The sequence below is a fragment of the Struthio camelus genome, chromosome 6, assembly GCF_040807025.1.
Source record: "Struthio camelus isolate bStrCam1 chromosome 6, bStrCam1.hap1, whole genome shotgun sequence".
Classification (NCBI taxonomy): Eukaryota; Metazoa; Chordata; class Aves; order Struthioniformes; family Struthionidae; genus Struthio; species Struthio camelus.
The window spans coordinates 10,797,133-10,818,799 of record NC_090947.1 but is presented as its reverse complement, the minus strand read 5'-3'; the positions used below and the strand labels follow the sequence as shown (position 1 = coordinate 10,818,799).

The following is a 21,667-nucleotide window of genomic DNA, read 5'->3' as shown; positions in this document are numbered from 1 at the left end:
GCTTATAGGAGATGTGTTATTAAATTGGTTGGGTTTTTTTCATTAATACTTCCAGCAGGTTGTAGCGGGCGCTTTAGCAGGTGCCAACTAACTTCCAGCCTACAAACTGTGTGGCTCACGTTTCCTCGATACCACCTTCTCTATACTGCTTGCTGTACCTAGACAACAGTACGAGCATGAGCCTGTCTTCTTCAGATATATTTGCAGACATTAGCCCTTCATGGGAAGCACAGGTGTTTGTGGATTGTGGTATGAATATGTGGGTATAATTGGGATGCTGAATCTTTCTAGAAGTTTCTTGAATGCTTATTATTAAGCTATATATTTTGAAGCCCCCAAATATATTTTTAAAAGCAAGAAATAACTTACTTGTTAAGCTTTTTCTCAACTAAAGCCTGGATTTTGCTGCAATACTTTCTACATCAGGTGCAGCTGATAATGGTGATCGATTTTTGACATTTCAATCTTTATGCCTTATTCTCAGCCAAAGCATTTAGGATTCCTACCAAACCTGCAACTACAGAGAAGAGGAATGAACAGAATAAGAAGTATTTCTAGAGAGGAATCGTGAACTTGACAGACATGAGTGAAGTCTTGACTCTGCAGAAATGTCCCCTGTAACTTCTGTATGGTCACAGTTTCATCCTGTATGTGGTCTTTTGAAAGACACTGCACATATAACTTGAAAACTTTTTACACCTTCAGATTGCAAAGAGAGAGCAAATTAGAGGAAAAAAGAGGCATTTTGTCTTCTATAAAGGTGGTTTCCTTAGAAGATGGCTGCAGTTTCATTATTTCATAGTAAGAAATTTTTCCAAAACAAAGTCTAGCAAGTTAATATTATTGTCCCCTTTCTTCAGGTGACCTGTCTTTTGCAAGGTTGCAACATGGCTGCAAATATCCTTACTGTCTTTAATTATCCCCTCAGCTTGCAATATTTTTAACGCTGCTGGCTCTTTCTTAAGAATTTCATACTGTATTTGCTCTTTCTGTACAGTTAATTTTCTGTCAGCTTGTGATCAGGAATCAAAATTACAGCCCTCAAGAGCATACCTCAGCTTGTCAAACTGGGTTTTATCAAGTTCTCCAAAAATATAAAGCTCATAGATGATTTTTTTATATGTATTTATCAGTGCTGACTAACATGTAAAGCCATTGGTTGTTTAGTTCATTGAGCACCTCTAGGTTTACGATCAAGTGACTCATCCCTGTGTTCAGTTACTTGGCCTCACGCCCAGAACTTCGTCATTTGGCAGAAAGAGTGGTTTGACAGTACTGTTCCAACGCTGTGTGTGTGCTTGTCTGCACACGTACCTACAAGTATGTACAAAACCATCTGTGTGCGAACTTTGTTATGTCATACATCATATTTTAAGAATGACGGTGACCTGTTCACGTGCTGCTTCCACTCATGTCCATCTCTCTTCTCAGGCTGATCATAGCTCATCCTAGTGGTGAGCTCAACCAGTATTTATGTGGTTGATTAAAACTGTTTCAGGTGGCTTTACCTGTCTTTATTACAAAAAGCAATTTATCCTGCTTGAAGAAATTCCACGTTTCCCTTTTTCACTCTTCCTTTCTTAGGATTGTTACCAGGCGCTTTTCACCTCTTCCTACTCCTGCTTATACCTGTACAAATCACAAATAGCACCACTGGAAGAAGTGAAGTCGTACTAGAGTAAGCTTGGAACAGTGAGAGGAAGGTCTCTGCTGTGACGTGTCCTCTTCCTGACAAAGCAGCCTGTATGTGCGTTGATTTCTCTCGCTACCTTTCTCCCACCCTAATCCTATGAAGTGCATTAGCTTCACTTGATAATGAGTAAAATTTTTTGAGTGTGAACTTAGGTTGTGCAGGGCCCATGCATGTCAGAAGTATAAACTGAACTTGTGTGTGCCTAGTCCGTCACAAACACAAAGTAAAATGGCTTAGGTTAATCCACCATGAAGGCATTTAAACAGCAGGTGATAGTACCCAATTAATGGGCTGTAGCTCTTTTACTGTCATGGAAGCATTCCCTTAGTTTGCACAAAGCGCACAGATACTTCAGTCTCAGAAATATAAACCATGGGACTGTCATAGCTGGAGCTACATAGCTAAAGTTTGCTGTTTGTTATTGATCAGCTTTCTAATACGCATGACAATGAGAAAGACATTAACTCAGATCACATATCCTTACTTATCTGTGCAGGTTCAACCTTCCTTATTGCTGTGCATGTTGCTCTTTTTTTATTCCAGGCGTTAGTTTTCCTAGCAGCATTTTGGCAAACTGTGCCCAGAGAAGCATTCAGTTTATAGTAAAACAGGGCCATTAATGAGATAAGAGGAGCAGACAGGACAAAAATGATGTCTTTGTTTTTTCCAACCGCCTGATAAAAGCATGAAGGCAGTACATCTCATCTGTCATGGTTGTCCTGGGACTTACAGGGCAAGCCTCCAGGCTGTGATTGCTGCAGATTTTGCTGCAAGAAGTCACAGCTATTTTTGTTCCCATAATCCTCAACTCAGTCAGGGGTTTTAACCGGCTTTTCCTCATCCCTGCTTCCACTTCTGCAAATTATAACAGGCCTGAGGTAGCTTTCAAGTTACATGTGCTGCCCACCTATGGGCTGCATGTCTTGCTGTGGTTGCCTGGAACGTTTCTGCTCCGGACCTGACTGGAAATATTTTGGGCTGGAGAGTGTAGGCTGGGTAAATCCAGATTTGAAAATATGTTGATAATGTTTGACTAAGTAAAAACTGTATGGAGATCGCCTGACTCTCCTCACAGAAGATGTCACCAACAAGGAGTCAAGTTAGGGTCTCTGTTGTTGTGAAAGTCAGAAATACCAGTAATCTGTAGCCTGCCAGATTTTAATTCCAAGTATACACATTTTTCCTGTGTTTCAAAGGGGGCTGTTACTGGCTTTTTATATGCACTGAATGTTTAGAGCAATCTTTCTGCTCATAAAAATAATATCAAGAGGCTGATAGCGATGGCCAAGATGTGCATAATACAGACAGCTCCTCCAAGCACATTCCTCCTGACTTACACCACATCCTTCTAGTCCGTTCCTAGAGCTTGTGTGAACAGATAAAGCAGGTTAGAGGTTACAGGCACCCTAAACTTTCTCCAAAGACCTTAAATTGCAATTCTACCACCAGGACTATTCATTAGAATTGGTCACAGTGAAAATGTGAATGTAGACCCAGCTTTGAACATTTTCCTTGCTCCTTAGAGGAGGTCTAAAGTAAGAGTAAGAGATTCTTAACTTCAAAGCAAAGCAAAACACGCAAACAAAAAGCACTCCCTTAGGGTACGTTTGAATAACACCTACTCTGTAGTAATTTGATTTGGGGTTGTTAGTAAGGCTAATACTTGGGATTAAAATTAACACTTGAGAGGAGGAGTGCTATCCAATATATGAGCAGGAATAAACCTTTTGTTTAGGCTTGAGTCAGACGTTTGGTCATGAGCAGACTAGATCTGTGCTAGGATTTCTGCCCGTGATGAACTCTCTTGGGGAGGTACGGTGAAGATAGTGGTGGCAGCTGTGATCGGCAAACTTGTTTCTGTTTCCCATCCGTCTGAACGCATTTCCATAGGCAGCTATGCCTGTACAATACAAATGAAATATATCACCAGTTAGCACACTGCAGGAGTAATTTTATTTAAGATGAGGGGAGCAAAAAACCTGTTCCACTCAAGTCCTTGGAAATGTTTTAGGCTGCTACTTCTTTCCTTTCCCACCCCTCCCCAATTTCAGTCTAAACAATTCCACGATGATTTCCTTCATGAATAGTCTTACTTGTTTGTGGGTGCTCTCTCTTCGTTCCTTTTCAGATATAACCCTCAGATTGTCACAGAGCTGTATGTATTTATCTTTGTGGCATTTGAAAGTATGTAAATGATTTGCAGATGTTCTACTGTACTGTAACCAAACTTGGCTCTGTCAGTTTAACGCACGCATGACAAAACCGCGTTGGCTCTGAACAGGACTCAGCACAATAAGCTCGCTAGGTTCTCCTTCTACATAAACACTTTTATGTCCTTATTAATTAGAAAGGATGTCCTTTCTTAATTAGAAATTAAGAGCCTATTTTTTTCCAAAGTTTATATGATAGCAACCAGTCCAAAGAATGAGGCACGTGCAACATCTTAGCGGTTTTATGATAATACTGCCAGAGATCTGAAATTTATTTTTGAGAAACATGTGTGTGCGTATACACACATATGTGCATATACCTATGCATATATATAAGTTTATATAAAAGTTAAAGAAGCATATCCAGTAAAGCTTCCTGGAACATTTAATGTGGTGCATTTACAGTTAATGCATTTCTGTATATGTTTCACGTGGCATATCACGGACCTTAAACTTAAGCGAATATTTTCGTGCCCTTATAACTTGAATATCTTTCAGCATGAATAGATCTTGAAGCTGCTTTATGAATTGGCAACTGCCCTGTGGTTTACTGACATAAAAATATGAGAACAATATGTTATTAATTATATAAATTCCTAGACAAAAAATCCTTCAGGTTGACCATAAGTATATATCAGTAACTTTTATCTTATAGCACTGCTTCATAATATGGCACTATTTGAACTGGGCAAGTGGGGAATAACTTCATTACTGATAATTTATTGACAGATAAACTGGCACAAGCAATTGAGAGTATGGTTTGGCTACATCAGTCCAATTACTCAAGAGTTTCTTGATGAAAATTGCTCCTCTGCTGTGCAGATCAACAAACAAATAATTTGCAAAATGTCCTTTGACAATAAATCAGCACAATCTGCAACTTTCTGTGCATGGACATTGCACAGATTTCAGACTGGTAGTTGGTACAGAGGCCAGGAAAGAGGATGAAGAGAAGGCAGAAGGTAATGAACAAAGTCCTCTCTTGCACAGAAGAAAGTGTTTACAAGTTGCAGTGATGATGGGGTAATGAACAAGCAGGGATTTTGTCTCCATAGCAGACCTGTCTCCAGTGTTGTGATGTTACTGGAGAGTACTGGGAAAGTCAGAGAAATGTCAGCAGAAATTCCCTAAGCTAATTGAAAAAGTCAGGAATATTGATGAATTGAGCACTAGTTAGTGTGGACTGCTTCATGAAGATAACAATATGGTCTGGCGTGGTACTATAGTTGAATCTAGTTCCCCTTAATAACTCATCAGCATCTCTTTCAGAGTCATGATCACATTCTATCTCCAATTTGTACCACTTAAAACTGTCCCAAAACACCAAACTCCTGTTTTTTGTTTAAGTTTCTTTCACAATCAAAATCCCAGACCAGTGGAAACAAATCCTGCTCCGTGTGAATGATGTGGTAACATTTATCCCAGATGAACTTTTCCATTTAATTCTTTTGAGTATGACTTTGTGCCTGAAAGGAATGTGCAATTATTCTCAGAACCCCTTTATAATTCAAGGTTTTTGTTTTTCAGGAATATTCTGTAGTTCCTTGCACTTTGTAATTCATCCTCCTGCATCTTCAGGAAGATGTAAAAATAGCTTTTTCAAGTAGATGCTTCAATACACCAATGGGAACTTGATTTACTGCACTGAGGCCTCTACTGATGTGAAGGAGGATGTTTCTGTTGGTTATCTGCCTTTCTCTTGACTGTAATTGTATAAATGTAAAAGCCAAGTGTAAAGACAGCAGATTCTTGCCATGTTGCTATTATGATTTGCAGGGTCTCAGTCTTCCATCTCCCATGTCCTTTCACTTCTCTTTAGAGAGAAAGTATTTCAAACATATTCTGAAAACTGGGACCTTATTTTCCTCTCACCTTTTGATTGTGTAATTAGAAAACACTAGCTGTATTATCAGAACTCTATTTACAGTTTTCATAATCTGGATTGTGAGGTGTATGTAGTATAAAGGCTTGAAAGCTGTGAGCGAGTAGTGAGATTGCAACGCTGGATCTGAAAGTTCTCAGTGCAGTTTCTATTCCTTCCCCAAGAGTTTATTTGACCTTCAGCAAAATTATTTCATCTTTATGTCCTTTCTCCATGTGAACAGTAAGAACTGACAATTCTGCTTTTCCTTCTATGCTTTGTGTGTCTGTGTGTGTGCAATAGCTTACGTCTAAGCAGCAAAGCACTTAAACATAGTTTTACTGGTACTGAAGTACTGAGATTATATAACTCTGTGTTTGTACACCACCTAGAAGACAAAAACCAGAGCATCATTTGGGACATCTAAACACTATGATGATACAAATAATGATAGTACCATTTACCATATAACAGAAAGAGCATTTGTGTTCTGGCTGTAGTGTCTGTTTTAGATAATTACCTGCGCAGCGAATTGGGAGGAATTTCAATTAGCTCCAACATACAAATGAAGAAGCATGACACTTTAACAAGGAAACATTAATTTTCAAACTGGAGAATTAGGAGATAAGACTGTAGGATGGATATCGACTGTCATTTCTGGAGGAAGCAGAAAGGTCAATAGTTCTGCTAGACTTTGTACAGCATTAGGGTAATGAGGTTGAGGTATCTTTTTTGAAAAGTCTTTTAATTGCAAGACAATGTTAGTTCTTCGGAAACTGTCTTACGCTGAGGCTAAAACATGATAGTGATATCAGTTCAAAGCTCAAGCTGATTAGAAGTTATTTGACAGGAAATAGATATTGTCCTGGTGTTGAGACACTTAAATACAACTGTTGTGGAATTTGTAGCATTTTTCATCTTGAAAAATATCATCCTTGTTTCCTAATCAGCTTCTGTCACTCCACTGTCATTTACATAAACATCCATTCTGCGCAAACTACAAGAAGAGCAAGCATTTCTGGGAACTTTCTGGTTTAAACGGGTGCATTTTTTCTCGGGATGATTCTGCTTGCCATTTGTCCCTGGCACAAATGGAGAATGGGATAGAGAGGCTCATATGTCTAATTCCAGTCAGCACAGTAGTCTGTTTGTCATGAGGGATTTCTTTATTTCACCTTCAAAGATGGGGCCAAAGAAATTGTATTGTGCAAATAGAACCTAGAAGAGCATGCGTCCTTTTCCATTTATACAGTTTTTTTCTGAATTCAAATATTCATAGTTTTTCTAAGTGTCTGTCATTTGAGCAATGGAAAATGTACCTAGATTTTCTGAATTTAAGTGAAGTGTTGTTTACCACCTCCTTGGCATTTATAGTGGGAGTAATGTCATCATTGCCTCAGGGATGAAGCTGGAATACAGTTAAAGCTCAGTCACAACAGAGTTGCTCTGTTTGAGCTTAGCCACAGCAAATGAAATTGGCCATAGAAACAGGTAAAAGGCATAGGTCTGAGAATCAGTAAAAGCAGTTTTAATGTGTTTTTTTTCTTGTTGACCTGCTTTAATACATTCATTAGGCACCTACTGCCCTTCAGTGTATACCCAGTCGTATCAGATGTGGCAGTAACAGGGTTGCTCTTAGCTGCCTCCTTAATATGACTCTTTTTTCTGTGCTGGACCATTGCTGTCCAGACAGGTATTTCTCTAACTCTTATATGAGTATGTTGGAATAAAAAATCTACTACAAAGTACCGTAATGCGCTGCTGATAAATTGCTTGCTCTTGAGCTAGCAGTGAGCTTTGCTAGTGTTAGATCCTTGTGATACGTCGCCCTTGTTAGAACATTCCCTCACTAAAGAGAAAGTTCCTGTGTGTTGGTTTCAGTCTTGGCTTGATTGCTACTTGCTATGAGGCTTTCCAGAAGTCTGTTCACCTTTCCCTCCTTAGTTTTAACTTTCTGTCTAGTTAGTCTGAAAGTCCCACTTGGGTAGGCACTGTCTCTCATTTGTACAGTTAGTACTTGGGATAGCAATACAACTACATGGTACCATGATGATATTGCTGTTTTAAGACTGATTGGTTTATCCCGAAGTGTGATAAGTATGGACAGATTCACCAAAAGGTACTCATGACATCCACCTAACTTTGTGAACTGTTTTCCCTAGATGACCTAGTTTGGATTCTGTGGAGAAGTTTTCTGCTTTGACTTGGTTCCTGAAAATGCTTCTCTTCCCTGATGCCAGGCACTAGTCAGCTAAGGTAATGTAAATGCTCTTCAGTGCGGATTGATCTTTCATGTTATTTGTCCTTAATTTTAGTGTCTGCTGCAAAAATCCCTGTAGCCCAATATCACCTTTCTGTTCTGTATCTCCTTTCATCTTGGTGAACAAGTGGTTTGACTATGTTTTTGTTGGTACAAAACAATGTTTTGCCTGAAAGCCAGTATCTGTTCTACCCCATGCTAAGGTGCTAGTAACTGAAGGAGTTCCCAGAAGCATGGATGTCTGGATTTACGTGTGAGGCTTTCCATTCAAGTTTGATCAGACAGGATTCTGATTATGTTGTTGAATTTGTAACACAGCATGGTCTAACTGTAGGTGGAGTAGCAGAAAAGATTACCATAACATCATTTATTTTTATAAGGCTGGGTAATTTCAAAGAAAACCCAAACTGATTCCCCATGCTTCTCTCTACAGGTTGTAAAAATATTCTTACATAATAATTAGATATCCTATCTTAGCTTTCATATGAGTAACAAAAATAACATGAAGTCATTCTGTGGTGGGGGGGTTACTTCCCCGTAACAGTGCAGATAAGCAAAAAGAATTAGCATTTTGATACGCAACAAAGATCATTAAATATTTTTGAAAGTCTCAGCTGAACCAGAAGTTGACGTGTGCATTGAACAGCTACCTGTGTTCAGTCCTCTTTCCATCTGCATCAAAGCACAGTCTGTGTTTTTCCACAAAGCATCTGATTCATGAGACAGCCTTACAGGAATTTAGTTAGCAAAGGATTGTGCAATGTGTGAGCATTTTGGATTTCATCAGGTGTTTGGAAGAGGAAAACTAACAGATGTCTGATTCAAAAGTGTTCAGTGGAAACATATCACAGCTCACATCATTTTTCAGTCTCAGATGAATCTTGGTACTCCCCCTCCCCCCTTTTTTTTTGCTTTAGTGACCTTCATTACTGTGTGTCCATTTTAGACTCATTTGAGTACAGAACTCAGATTCGGTAAAGACAATGTTGTATCTGGACCTCTGCACTCAGTCAGGACCCACTAGGGCAACCTTTTATCACAGGAGATTCTCCAGGGTGTCTTTGCGGGCTTGGGGTTGCGCTTGACATCCTCTATCTTACAAAGGAGAGTAGAGATGTATGAGCACCAGGGGAAAGCATAGTATTTTTGCTCTTCAGCATCAACTGCAGGCTTCACCCCTGACAGTATGAGAAAGACATTAAGGTGTGCGTTAGATCCAGAAACGCTAGTTTAAGATCTGAAAGCCTTTCCCCAATATCTTCTTATAAACACTGAAAACCTCAAATAAAACATAAATATTACATAAATAAGACTGTAGGATGAAAACCTCCCCCTTGTGCTTCAAGGACACACGATATGTGTGCTACCACAACACTCTGAGCCCCTCAGGCACTCAGTAGGCCTGCAGGGCTCTGACATGCTTTCAGCCAAACCTGAAATATGGGGTGCAACCAGTATTGTTAATTTCAATCTGAAGGGTACAAGGCACTTTTGGCACTGAAAATGCAAAATAAATCCCCAGTGTTTTATCAAAGTGAGTACTTCTAGAGCCCAACAGTTGTTTCAGGAGACTTCTGCTCTAAATTGTGGTCATCAGAAATAGTCATGTCTGTTTAGGGGAGAACATGTGCTCTCTATGAAATGGAGGGAACCTTTGGACTCAAATGAACTCCCTGCCCGTGAGAGGGAGGGTCCCTGGAAGAGATAGGCTGTGGCTGCACTCTGATCCTCTCTGATTCCCTGGGAAGCTCTGACTGGGGGAAGCAGAAGTCTGGTTTCTTTGGGGGGGTTGCCTGAGAGGGTTGTGAACATTACAGCCTGATATCTGTTGGTCACTGGAGTAGAATTGTGGAAGTTTGAACAGAAAAGACCGGTTAGGTCTTTTTAGGTCATTCCCACCTGCCAGTGCAGAGTCTTCCCCTACAGTGCTTTTGCTTGGTCCTGTTTAGTTTTGGATATAGTGTCATAACACAGCTACTTGTGTGCTTACTATCATATAGTAGATATTAAGGATGGAAAAACCTGTTAAAACACTTAATCAGTGTTTCTGCCTTTTGCTGGAGTGAAAGGTCTTGGTTCTACGTCTGAGCTTTTTGTCTAGCCTAAGTCTTAGATGGAGAGAATTCTAGCCCCAGTGGGAAGATTCTTATATAGTCTGAACTGTGTTTGGAGTTGACATTTATTAAAACACTTTTTATGGATGTCATTTTTCCCATTTCAGATGCAAAAGGTATCAGGTGAAAATTAGCAGCATAACCTTTTAGCCAGCCCTTCATGAATGTTCTTGTTTTCCTCTTGCATGAAGAACACTAATATTTATCAAAAACATAGAGCTTTCCTTTATCCTTTAATTAGATGCCTTTACATGATCCCAAGGTGACACAGTTATGGAACATGATGCTGGTTATACCAACAATGATATCAACTGTCAGACTGGCAGCAAGCTTTTTTTAGTGACAGGTATCTCAAGGCAAGCAAAAGCCAAAATATTTCCGTAACACAGAAATCACAGAAAATATTTTCTCCTTGCCTGTATTAAGTCAATGAACTTCCGTAAAGGTGAAGGGCAAAGCTAAAGTTAAAACTATGTTAAAGTAAGCATTCAAGGAGAAAGGGATTTGATACCAGCAATATTTAAATGACCGTTGTCCCCCGCCAGTATTTGTAACGAAGACACCCATTAGCTCCTTAAGCAAAAGGCCATATATGCTGTTTATTGTTCAATTATTTAGTCAGGGAAACATTTAGCCCCACATTTCACATGTGCTGTGGTACGGTAATAGCATGTGTGTAATAGACTGATGTGGGAATAGTATCCCATCATAAAAAGCTTTAAGCATCTCCATTCATTCAGGACAAAATGAGCAACTGAAGTAACAAATATTATTTCTATAGATTTGTGCCTCATGATTTATGCAAACTTTGACTTTTTTGCAGTTCCACAATTTGTAAGAGGAGTCTTCCAAATATGTTCTCTGATGTCTTAACAGTGGAAAGGGTCTGTGTCCTCTATCTAGCCATCTGTTTTCACTTAACTATTTCTGAAATGTCCATTCCTCTATCAGCTTTGATTGAAGTCTGTTAACATTTAAAAGTTGCAAGGAACGTGAACCTACATGCACAAAAAACTACCTCCTACATTGTGACAGTTACAATCTCATTTCCTTAGGGAACCAGCTGATTAAACTAAAACGAAGAGAACTCCTTGAGTTGCCAGGAGATACTCACTTGTTGTCAGGAGTAGCTCAGAAGGGTAAACTTTGTGACGCTGCTTGGCAAATGGATGCTATTTTGTACCAGTTTAGTGGCTGGGTCAGGTCAATCTTTTTTTTTTTTTTTGCTGAAGCAGAGACTGGGTTGTGAGATATGCTTCATTGTGTATAGGAAAGAGTTATATGATTATTGTGGAATAGGACTGTCTCCAGTAGCATAGAGTCATGGTAAAACAGGGCTCAAAGAAACCTTCAGAATCAAGCAGGCCAACCCTCCCACCTCAAGGTGGGCTGATATATGCTTAAATCATTGGGTGTAGCTGTTTGCTTTTCTTATTCTCGGATGACTCCATTATCTCCCCAAGCAAGCTTTCCAGAACTACCCTACTGTTACCTGGAGGTTTTGCTAATAATTCACAAACTTTTGAAAGTCACAAGCTTTACTATCATTTCTATACGAAGGAGAGTCTGTCAGTTTCTGTATAATGCAGGAAGATATATAATGTTAACTCAGCAACTGTGTTTAGTCCACTAATACACACCTTCCTGGTAAGGCACATAAAGATTCCTTTTCTGTAGTGAGGCCTATGAAATAACCAATTTCTGTTCTGTCAGAAGCGAGTAAAGAATGACATCCTTTCAGTAGTGGAAGAATCTAAAATCTCTGCCTGAAGTTGGAATCTCAGTTTGCAAAGTTGAGAAGATGGTGTTCTAGTGGGAGAACCTGGAAGCTAAACACTAACTGCAGGAGCAGGAATATTATAAATATTTGCTTCTATTCCTAGCTACATGGAAAGATTTGGTTTCCATCCCGTCTGACTGATTTTTTATAACCAGGAAACTAAGATGTTATTAATACTTTGCAACTGATTTGCATTTCAGCATCCAGCTGAGATTCAGGATATCTTATATGTATTAACTTAGTAACTTAGTCTTGTGGCAGTCCTATGCAATGGTAAAAGGTGTTCCCCACATCTTGCAGATAGAGGTACTGAATCCAAGAGGCTGTTGTCCAAAGCCAGCTGCAGAACCTAGATGTCACAATTCTCTTCTTCATTTTTATTAACCACATAAGGAGCCTCCTTTCTTTTTCCGTGCCTTACCAGACATGACCAAGACCAGCACTGTGCAGCTTGAGACTTATTCTGGTTCAGTTCTCTGGGGTTTTTGCTGAGGATGGAAATGGCAAAAATATACTTGTGAACAATAATCGTGGTTCATCATCAGACAATTAAGGTCCATAAAGATTTGAGGAAGGAGAGATGTTCTATTTGATCTAAAGGGTTCTTCCCATAGGTTGTTGTGTGTTATCTTATGTTCCTGGAAGACAAGCCAAGAAAGAGCCAAACTTTGAAGCAATATCTTTCTTACTTACCTGTAGTAGCCTCTAAGAACGATTAATTTCTTGCAGGAAGACTATTGTAGCAGGTCTGCAGAGCAATGAGCTGTGAAGTGGTACAGCACTTCAGTTGCCTCATGCCAAGAAGGCATTTGCAGAATCCAGTTAGGTTTTGGCTCTTTAATTTCATCTGTGTAGACAAAGATGGGATTGAGGAACTGTGTATAAAACATGACACTAATTCTGGAAGCTTAGTAAGGGTTGAACTTCCTAAAAGGCCAGCTGTATTACCAGCAAAATGCAGCCTCGCTCATTCATTGCTATTGTGATTGGCCCATAGGGATTCATCTATTTCTAGAGACATCCTTCTTAATTATCCTGAGTATGAAATTATTCTTAGTAGAGAAATAAATTTCATGTGAACATTTGCATGCCTATAAAGTTAAAAGAACTTTATTAGGATTTCAGATTTACGCACCCAGGCTAGGAATTTTTATAGTTGAAGTAGAGTTTATTTTATGTACCTTCTTTATTTATTCATCCCATCCATGTGGTCTAATTGTGTCGTCATGTATTCCTTTGTTTGTATTTTTCCTCACCAAGTGCATAGCATGAACCATACTTTGCAAATGTTTTAATGCATTTCTTTTTCTCAGGGAATGATTTTACACGTGGGCTACTGAGCTTTGATGAATGATTAGATCCCTTTTTAGGTGCCACTACTGGATCAACAATAGCATGCCATAAGGCCCTGATCTGCTACGAATTCACTTGCCAGCTCAAATTCCTGGGAACTTTCAAGGGGGGAAAATCAGTCCCATAGATCCTTTTTATGTCACATCATATGTTATCTATCCTTTCCATCCTATGTCTGTGCCAAAAAGCTCCATAAACACTACACTGTGTGCTCTGCCTAGTTCAGTGGATATGGGCTTTTGTAGTCACACCTCATCCCAGTTAAATCTGTATTGGTAGGTGGTGTGGTATTGCACTGATCTAGCATTCATGGTCACAGTACCACACCTTGAGGTCCAAAGGCTTTAGTGTAATGCTTACTTATTTGGAGTTCCAGTTTGAAACAGTGAAGAGACAAATCGGTTTGTTGTTTTGCAGAGGATGTATCCCTCCAGAGCACCTACATGTTTAAACACAGGCTCCACTTACCTGCAGCTCATCTTATACATGATTCCGAAGACAGAATTTACAGTCAATACCTGAGAAAAATTAGGTTTAAATAACTTAGCATTGTACAGGAATTCTCTGTCAGGAGCAGGGACAGGATTCATTTTTTCAGGGCCCTGTTCATTAGCCTTGTGACAATTTTTTGATTTCCTTCAGTTCGCCACCTCCTTTGAAAAACATCATTTGCCTCCTGTCATAATTGATGCTAAGGATCTGGAGATCAGTCTTTTTCCCTGCATAGCCTTGATTCAGTCTAGAGCAGATCTATTTTTTGCACTGAATGAGGCAGGGGTCTTGTGGGGAAAAATAATATTCTATCATGGAAAGGCTGTGTGAAAATATATAGACATAAAAGTGCAAATGACAGTCACCCTAAAATCCCCCTGATTTGAGTGCGTGGCTTTGCAACTTTAATACACTCTTAAACTCTTTTTATGTGTAATTAAGATTAATATACCTAAAAGGATAATTCAGCTGGATGCTTCTGGAAATGGGGCATGAGTCATCTGGGAATGGATCCACAGACCTCAGCATAACATGGGGATGATAAATGAACAGTCATACCAGAGCTTAAAGGAGGGAAGGGCTATATGTGTGTGTGCGTTTGCACACCCTTGTGTTCGTGCTTAATTTGCCAAGTTTAAAAAAACAAAACCCATACCGAAAGCAGATGATCCATTCCATGGTGTCATAGTTACTCATGGGTTGTCAGCAGAAGGACACCTTTAGCTTCACCACATGGAGCCCTAATAGTTCAAGTAATGACAGCACTTGTAGGTTGTTATTTATTTAGCTGGCCCTGCAGGAGAGGGGGACGGGACGTTTCACCCCTGTGTTTCGTAGGACAGGAGAGAAATGCTGAGACTCAGCACTCCTGGCTCCAGTCCAGGCTCTGGGGGGAATATGCTCTGATGGACCTAGGCTTTTCTGCCCATTTCTACACTGAGGTGAATCCTCTATTCTCTCTTCTGTGTCCCACTGCACTCATCCCCTTGTCTTTCTCCTGGGAGTACCAACACTTTCATTCAGCTATCAACTCTGTTGCTCTAACAAAACAAGCGGGCTAATCATTGAGGTGTATCTACAAGCTGTTTTAAAGATACCTGCAATAAGCAGAGACAATCATTTGCTGAAAGTCTGGATCTACTCATTTATTTAAATGGCACAATAAAGATCTCAATGGTTTGTCTCATAGATAAGATTATTTTGCTTGCCCTACTAAAACTCCTCAGCTATGACCTCAGACAGGAAAGCTGAAAGAGCAGCAAAATCTGTTATAAACATCTATTACAGACTCTGCACAAATGTCTAAACCTTCTGGTTTTAGACCACTCCCTCTGCTAGAGATGCAAGTTCGTATGGCTCCAGCCCTCTCTAAACTTCCAGACCTGTTTCATATAACAATAACCTGATTTACAAGGACAGAAGCACATCAGAAAAATTTCCTACTAACCCTGACAGGAATGTCCTTGTTTTCACTGGTCAGTGATTACCTGTCCTCAGGACTGGCCACTTGTAATCGTCCCTAAAGCTCAGACCAGGCTATCCCATGGAGGCAAAGAGTGTATGCTGTCTGCTGATGCATCTGGGGGTACCCAGTAACTAGCCTATGTGCAGAAACTCATGCAATTGAAGACCTTTCCAAGTTGCCTGCCTACATCATGCTCTGGGAGCCCACCTGCATGTTGTTCAATAATCTTTTTCGTATCTCTTCATATACAGGGGTCATCAAGGTTCTTGCACTCAGGACTTAACAGCTACTCCTCCTGTGGGTCTGCTGTGTATCTGCATGTCTCAGCTGACCATTTCTTACACAGATATGGAGCCTCCTTTGTTAAGAGCCAGTTGGCTAGGAAAGGGACTCTGGCATAACAAACTGTTGCTGAAATTTCTTGCCTTGCATTATTAATTGGAGTAACTTGGTTCTTGTTATCTAATGTATGGCTTAAACATAGCTGGGAAAGCCCTTCTAAAACTTTGGGCAGATGCCTCTGGAAAATCTTCACATCCCTTCCTGTCTGTAGTGTAAAACTTCCTGATCCAGAGGAAAGCATGAGTTTATGTGCTAGAATAGGAACTGAAAGCCAAAATATCTAGGTTCCCTTGCAAACTCTGCCATGGACTTATGGATAGATCACTTTGCTTCCCTGATGCTCATTTTCCCTTTATGTTTTGTCTATTTGGTTCATCATCTCTTTGATGAATGCGATCCCTTATTATACCTGTCTTGTGCCTCTGCCACGATGCAATTAAATAATATTTTTTTAGTGTCTTTTCAGATGAGTCTAAGCCCTTAAGTATTTCATGGCACATCATTAGTGAGACAAATGTATACTGGTCGCAGAAAAACAAAGCTTATTTCATCAGTTCAGAGCTAGCCAGAAGTACTGCCGCCTTCTTATCAGTTCGTCGTTCTTACATGCATAGCTGCAAATGACGCAAAGTGTTCCTGCCGCTACTGTATCCCTCTAGGGTAGTAAACACATGCCTTGGAAGAATACTTCTGGCCACTGTATTTGGAGGCCAGCTCACTGGAAGGTCATTTAATTAAAGAGAGGGGTTCTGGTACAGGTTTTTCCTACCTTGGTGTCTCAGAAAATGGGACAAGTGAGTTTAGTAGCTTCTGGGCCAACTCTAGGGCTGCTGGAAGTGACTGCAATTCTATTGAGTTGAAAGGTGTCATCATTTCTTGTTACCATTTCTGAAATATCCTGTGAATGCTTATTTAAATAGGCAAAGTTCATTACTACAGTGCAGCAGGAAGCAATCTGGAAGTGCAATAGGCTCATAGTTATTAACATTGTAATGACTTTTTAAAACAAAATTGCCATGTAACTAATTCATACGTTGCCTCAAGGGTACTGTGTGTTTTGATGCAGGTGCAATTCAGAGCAAGAGTTGTACCCTGTGCAATAACCTAGTTGTGTCACTTAGCACTGGAAAATAACAAGGCGGTGGCATTTAATATATGAACAATATGCTAGAGTACAAGAGTGTAGAGAACTGCTACAAAGTGTGAAAAATGTAAATCAGGTGTCTGCCAAGGGGGGATATATGTGAAACAAATGTTACTGCAGTGGTGCTGACAGGTGTTAGTAGCAGTATCAGTCAGCATTTGGGTTTTCTGCTAATGCTTTTTAGGTATATCTTTTCATTAAGTGAATCACAGCTTTTATGTTTTTCCATGCGGAAAGCTTCTGACCTTTCATTTTGTTGTATAACAACAGATCAGATAACGTAAGGTTGTGATAAGTTCTGGCCTAGTCCAAACCCTGCAGCCCCTGGAAGGGGGGTGGGTCCTGACTTCCTGCCTGCCTCCAGCTCCCCATGCAAGCTTTGCAGCATGGGCAACAGTGGATCGTTCCACCCCAGAGCAGCAGGACCTAGATAGCTGAGAGTGACTGCACATTTAGAGCGATATGCAGGGAATCCACCTGCCCTCACTAGCGCAGTCAGAAAGGGGAGAACATTGTGAGGGTGACTGAACGCTGAAATGAAGTACAAGTCCTATTAGATCTACATCTCTTGTGTTAACTCTCTTGACATGCAGAGCTTCTATATGGAGAAGGAAAAGGCCATGTGGTGAGGCAGGCAGAAATGTAGAAGCCTCTGAAATTTTGAGAGTGGATGGGAAAAGAAAAGACCTAGAGACATTTAAAATCTCAGCTGTGGCAGAGCCCATTTGTTTAGAACAATGGAGAAGGAGTCCTGGAAGCCAGGTTAGAAGTAGGACTTGAGGACAGCTGATGGAGGAATTTGAAGGTGACCTGTTGGTCTTCTTGGAGGTGAAGCACTGGGTCCCTTCCTCTTGCATGTGAGCAGGAATGTGTCCTCATTTCGAGAGACCGTTATACATCTTCCCACTTGTTACAGTTTCCCTATTCAACTGAGCAAAAGCACTCCCTCATTTCAGTAGGTGGGTACAGCTGTAATAGATCACATATTCATAACCCCAATGACTACTTTACTCTGTTTCATTATTTACTGCAGCAGGCTGCAGCCTCTCCATGTTCCCCTAAATCACCAAAAACGTTAAGTCAAAGCTGACTGACACTTTTGGTGTCATTGCAGCTCATGTTAAATGGCAGTAACATTACCTAAAAGGAGAGTCCACAGAATAAAGGGACGCTTCATGAGCTGTAGTCAGAGGAGCTGCCCCAATTTTTGTCAAGTGAGAATATAGTCCGTTGTATGGGACTCTGTTGTATGTTTTCTAGATGCACACTAAGGTCTGGGCCTTGCAAACACATACACATGGACATAATTTTATTTGCTGCTTGATGTAATGGCTTAGTGATTGTGTCTCCCCTTGTCCTGACTGAATTCCTCACCTTCACCTCTTTGCAGAGAATGAGATGCGCTTGAGTGCAATATGTTAAGAATTTGGATCTAGTGCCGAGGTGATGAAAGGGCCAAAAAGAGAGATAGCTCCAAATGTAATTTGAGCTGCTCTTTTTTTTATTATTTGTATGTCCTGTGGAGTTTTTTTTTTTAATCTATTTTTTTATCATAATAAATGCAGAGCCATTCCTTTGATCTGTTTTTTAAATCTTCAGTGTCCCAGGTATTCTGTTCAGCTAAATTCATCGCCTTTTTACTGAATTCCAAGAAGCAGAAAAATTATAAAAAGTATTGCTGAATAAAGAGCTGTAAAAGTCTATTTTGGAAAGGGCATCCAAGCTCTATTTCCTCCCAAGTTTTAGAACACATCCAAGCCACCTAGAAATTCTCCTGCCTGTTCTTAAGTCTCTTGTGTGGTCTGATGGACACACACACAGACCTACATATGCACGTTTTAAAGCTGTCACAACTTCTGTGCACGGGCCCCAAACATCAGTGTCTCAAGAGGCAGTTTACATTGGGAGTAAGTAAAAAAGGTTGCTGTTAGTGTTGAAATAGGGCTGATTATGGTGTAACATGAACCAGATTTTTCTTCTCAAGGCAAGACCTTCAAGCTTCAGATCTGAAAAGCCTTAGGGCCCTGATCCAGCCTTTCCGATCCTTTTTCTGACAGCTGGAATAGGCCATCAGTGCACACATGTTGGCCCACTACCTGTTAAGCCCTTGCTTCATTGGCTTCTCCATTTTCTGGCACCTCCTGCAATAGATAGATACAAAAAAATGCCTTGGCTTCTTTAGCTGCAATTTCACATATGGTAAAGTGAGCTCAGCACTTAGTTATGGGTTTGTTTGTTGTTTTTTTTTGCCTCGATCCTCCCTTCTGGTGACAATTCCAAGAGCACATTTGGAAAATGGAGGTAGAAAATAGGAAAAATTGAAGCAAACAGTAGAGACCTGAAAGTTTGGAGGTCTTAATAAAAGCATGATATGCCGGATAGAAAAACCTCTTGAAATCATTTCTGCAAACTGGCAGAAGGAAATATGATGCATGGGTTTCATGTGTAAAAGATGAAGAGTCTGGAATGTTAATGCTCTAACAGTTAGAGCTTTGTTGTTTTCATATAACAGGATCTAAAATGTTTGGGGAGCCTTTCTGACAAGGTTAGTCCTGTCATTAAATTAATCTTGCTTTTAGAATGCGTTACGCAGCACTTTACTGATACCAGGCCTCATTTGAACTCAGGCTCTGCCAAAACAGCAATGATTTAGCTTTGAGAGGTTTTAGATATCCTTTCCCTACTCTAAGCCAAGGTCCAGAGCAAATCCCAATCTCCCAGGATAAATGCAGGTCAAGGTCTGTGCTAGGGTTAGTTTATGCCCAAAACTTCTCTCTCCAAATCCTGTCTATCACAGCAAGAAATACTGTGCTAGAGGCTGCCACTCTAATTTTCCACCTCAGCAGGTGAGAGTGGCATTGTAGTGAACACCTGCGGAGGCTTAGGGCTTAGAGTAGGCCTCAAAGAAACCTGTGGATTCCCCAGTGAAATTATTCTTTTCCTTTTAGAGAAAAATTGTGAGTCGGGTGTTGCTCACAAGCAAATTGTTTCTAGGCTCTTGAATTTTGCTTTCTTCTTTTGAACAGGTCCCCATTCTGAAATCAAAGTTAAGGGTATTTAATTTGAAGCCCACAGAATCATGATTTTTTTAGTTCTTCTAGATAACTCAGAGTTAAGTGCATGACTGCACACTAACCTACGGATGGTAGGCTATGTGAGGAATTCTGTAATTTTAACATTCTTAATAGTTTTAAACATGGCTTTGCTTTTTTTAGGCTTTGAAAAGATTCTTCAATATGTCAGTGAAAAATACGCTGAATCTGGGATCAAAGTACCTGTACATGCAAAGAGGGGAAGATTTCCAAGATGGATTAATAAGGTCATTCAGGGAAGCATACCTAGTAATTAAAACTATTGAATTCTGTTCCATATATTCCTCATGATTCAATGCCTGATATGTAGTGCAGCAAAAAACTTTATGCAGCAAGTTCTTGCAAGCAAGAGGAATGTTGCATGCTCTTAGCTTTAAAATTAGTAGAGTCCTGGGGGACCACACAGTACTATTTGACTGAAGGAATGAGGAGGATCAAGGAAAGGGAGACCAAGTCAATACTAGTTGGCTAACACAGGGCCAGCTATACAGAAGTGATCTTGTTTGAGGTAACCAAGAGCTACTTTGGAGGTATTTGTGTTGGCCTGATACAGAGATAGTAGCACTAATGAGAAGGATTAAAATCTATTAGTTAGCCAACACTCGTTGGAAACACAGAAATTGAGTGAAAGGCTAATAAGAGCCAATAGGACAGGCAACATCTGTCATACTGGCACAGTCAGTGCTGTACCTGAAAAGGACCTTGCCTTGCAAAAACAGGCATTGCTAAGGCAGGCTGAAGAATTTTAAGTTGAACTACATAGTTCTAACATTTTTGAGAGGGCATTCCAACTTTTGCATCAATGGCAGCTGTGTGTGTCACTTTAAGCTCATTTTTAATGAACTGGAACTTTTTATTTGATCCTGAATATTTGGTGGCATTTTTTTTTCTCCTCTTGATAGAGCACTACTAAATGTCTCCACCATATGCGCACACGCATTTTCAGTTTAGCCACTGAATTAAAAAAAAAAAAATCGTCTGTAGTCATGACCTTTATGTCTAAATGTTCATCTCTAAATGTGCTCTTCCTAAAGTCAATAAAACCGGGTCTTTTAAAGTAACAGAAAAAAATAGAATTGCTCCTGAAAGTTAGGCATTGAATTTATAAAGACACATCAATCTACAGTAACTGCTGGTAGCCTGAATCCACCATCAATTCGACTATGAGGGCTAGTAACAGAAAGCAACTTGCTTGTTATGACTATGTGCAGGTGGGATCACCAGCTCACTTTGCACAGGCTTAGCATAAGGTGCCTTTACTGAGTGATTGTCTCAGCTTGGTACATAAGTACCACCAACCCATAGCATCTGGCACGACATACATATCTTTGACAAAGCTCTTAACAGCCATCTATCTGCCTTTAAAGATCCATGTATTTTCGTGCTTGTCCTATGAAACTGTTGCATGGTGGTGCAGTGCACAGAAAAGCAGGGTGCTGAAAGGATAGACATTATTTGGAATTTTGCAGGTGAGACTCTGTCAAAATATGTTGTTCTTGTTTGGTGGCTTTATTCCTTTCACAGTGTGAGCTGTATCATACCCAAAGGCTCAGTGTGCTGGGCAATGGGTATTTTTGGCTGATATGGTCCTTGATGTTCAGCTGCTCTGAAAAACAGGTTTATTTATGTGACTGTTTCTCTGAAAATTGGTAAGAGTTTGAGAGAATTTTATTTTCTTCAAAGTAGATGATTTATCTGTTAGACAGTACCTTTACTTAAACAGGGGATCAGTTATCTACTCAGTCCCAGCCCAAAATATCTTATCACTCTAGTGGAACAACTTCAGGGACTGTTCATCACCTTTTCCCCACAGCTCAAATCAGCTTCCACATTTACCAAAAGAACTTCTGTCTTATTCTGC

General features: G+C 40.1%; 1 protein-coding gene across 3 annotated transcripts in view; it reads left to right on the top strand.

The window, feature by feature from the left end:
* Positions 1–7,931: 7,931 nt before the first annotated feature.
* SPATS2L (spermatogenesis associated serine rich 2 like) overlaps positions 7,932–21,667 on the top strand; it is a 137,964-nt gene continuing 124,228 nt past the window's right edge. The window contains exon 1 of one of the 3 annotated variants that reach the window (XM_068948201.1): positions 7,932–8,020. The gene's annotated coding sequence lies outside the window, so the exon portion shown is untranslated. The remainder of the gene's footprint in view (positions 8,021–21,667) is intronic. The other 2 variants (XM_068948204.1, XM_068948207.1) reach the window with 2 other exon arrangements.